Consider the following 2,540-nt stretch of genomic DNA (forward strand, 5'->3'; position numbering starts at 1 on the left):
GAGAGAGAGAGAGAGAGAGAGAGAGAGAGAGAGAGAGAGAGAGAGAGAGAGAAAAGAAGAAGAAGAAGAAGAAGAAGAAGACGAAAAGAAGGAGGAGGAGGAGGAGGAGGGAGAAAAAGAGCAAGAGAGAGAGAGAAAAGGAGGGAGAAAGAAAGAAAGAAAGAAAAAAGAAAGAGAAAGAAAGAAGGAAAGAAAGAAAGAGAAAGAAAGAAGGAAAGAAAGGAAGGAAGGAAGAAAGAAAGAAAGAAAGAAAGAAAGAAAGAAAGGAAGAAAGAAAGAAAGAAAGAAAGAAAGAAAAAAAGAAAGGAAGGAAGGAAGGAAGAAAAAGAAAGAATAAGAGACAGACATAGGACGGCTGGTCTGTGGAGCAGTTAGAACATAACACAACATTTATTCAGTTCATGTTATATGGGCAGGATTTGTAGTGCCCCCAAACAATCACATTATTAACATCCAAAGATCATTGATCACAGATCACCATGACAGGTATAATAATAATGAAAAAGTCTGAAATATTGTGAGAATCACAAAAATGTGACACAGAGACACGATGGGAGCACGTGCTGTTGAATGCATGCCGCTGATGGAGTTGCTCAACGCAGGGTTGCCACAAACCTTCAATTTGTGAAAAACGCAATATCTGCAAAGCACAGTAAGGCGATGTGCAATAAAACGAGGTATGCCTGTATGCCAGAAAAGAGATTCTAGCAGGAGTCAGTCAGACTTTGGGAATGCTTTGGGAAATGGACCCTTGAACTTGTACCAGAGTGCAGAAAGAGGAGGAATAAGCCCAAGGGGAGTCTCATTCTCCCCCTTCTTCTACCTCTGTCTCCAACATACCCTCCTCTTCCCCAACCATTGATTAGACCAGTCATGAAAATGTATCCAGCTTAGAGAGGAGAGAGGACAAACTAGACCCAGGTAGGAGGAACAGCTTTATGAGTGTAAATTCTTCAAAGCAGAGAGAAATAGAGCTATTTGTCTCTATGAAGGCACCGACCCTAGGAGCCCAGCGGAGAGCTACTCCCTAGGGCAACTTCAACGGGACTCCACAAAGGGAGGAGAGGATTTCCAGTAATCAGAAGCTGTGTGAGCTTATCCTGTGCACATATGAGCTTCTGGAATCACTTTCTGCCAAGTGATATTGTGTGTGCAAGAGGAGAGTATGACCCTGGTTTGGGAGATGGCTTGTACTAACTGTTTTTTATTACATTACTTTAGTAAATATCTCTTTGTAAAATCTAATGGACATCAATTGCTAAATTAATATCGGGGAGCATACAGAATACAGTTAGCCCTTCTACACCGGATCTTTGCCCATCGTGGTTTCAATATATCGTGGGTTGGCATAAGAAATGAAATGGGAATTTTGGGGGACTTTTGTGGAAGCCACTGACAACATGTGAAGGCCATCAGATGGCACAGAAAAAATTTGGAAACTCATAAATGCATAAAATATATAAATACATAGTATTGTATAATATCAATATATTGTATCTTTTAATACTATAATAATTCAGGCTTCTTCTCTGGTATGAAAAGAGGGCAAAAAAATGTTATGCAGGGCTGCTAGGTGGCGCAGTGGATAGAGCACCGGCCCTGAAGTCCAGGAGGACCTGAGTTCAAATTCAGCCTCAGACCAAACACGTGACACTTACTAGCTGTGTGACCCTGGGCAAGTCATTTAACCCCAGTTGCCTAAGGAAAAAAAGAAATTAAAAAAGATTTTTGCAGATATTCCAGATCACAGAGGCACCATACCCCTAACCCCAGAGATGTACAGGTTGCACATGGCACAGGTAGAAATCAACCCCAATGCTCTCTCAGTGTTAGCCCCAGAACCCCCGAGTAAAGAAGTGATCAGCTGCCCTCTGGGGACCCAGCCCACCCTTGCAAGCAGAAGTTGAGGAAGTAACTCTGAAGGAGGGCACTGTGTACACATACAATATCGAATTAATATACACTTTGAAATAAATTACAAATAAATATACTGTTTTAAATCTGTAATTTCTAAAGATACATGTGACATACTAGAAAAAACAACTGCCGAAGTATGTTATATATCCTTATTAGTAAACTCAACTGTTAGTAAACTCTTATTCAACATCACTTAAAGCTATGAGGAAAAATCATTGGTTGTTTCTCCTCTGTATGAGATTGTCCCATGACTTTATTGTCTTACTAAGTGCTCTAGCTTTTACTGTCTAGCAGCTTATCAAAGTAAAAGTGTTAATTGCTTCCTTAATTGTTCTTTCCTTAACTCTTTATCAATGAACTTCTCTGTTACACTGCCCTCATTACCTACTCGTTTCAATTTCTCCATGTGAAAACTCTTAGTCTTCTCAGTTCTGACTCTAAGTTTCTACAAATTCATGACTAGAAGACAAAGGTTCTAACATGAAGGCACGTACAAATGACTGCCTTTGTAGTGAGCTGCTCTCTTTCTTCCCTTCTTCATCCCCTCCTCTTTCTTCCTTCCTTCCTTCCTTCCTTCCTTCCTTCCTTCCTTCCTTCCTTCCTTCCTTCCTTCTTTCTTTCTT

The sequence above is a fragment of the Vombatus ursinus genome, unplaced genomic scaffold (genome assembly GCF_900497805.2).
Source record: "Vombatus ursinus unplaced genomic scaffold, bare-nosed wombat genome assembly UNPS02014832.1, whole genome shotgun sequence".
In the NCBI taxonomy this organism is placed as follows: Eukaryota; Metazoa; Chordata; class Mammalia; order Diprotodontia; family Vombatidae; genus Vombatus; species Vombatus ursinus.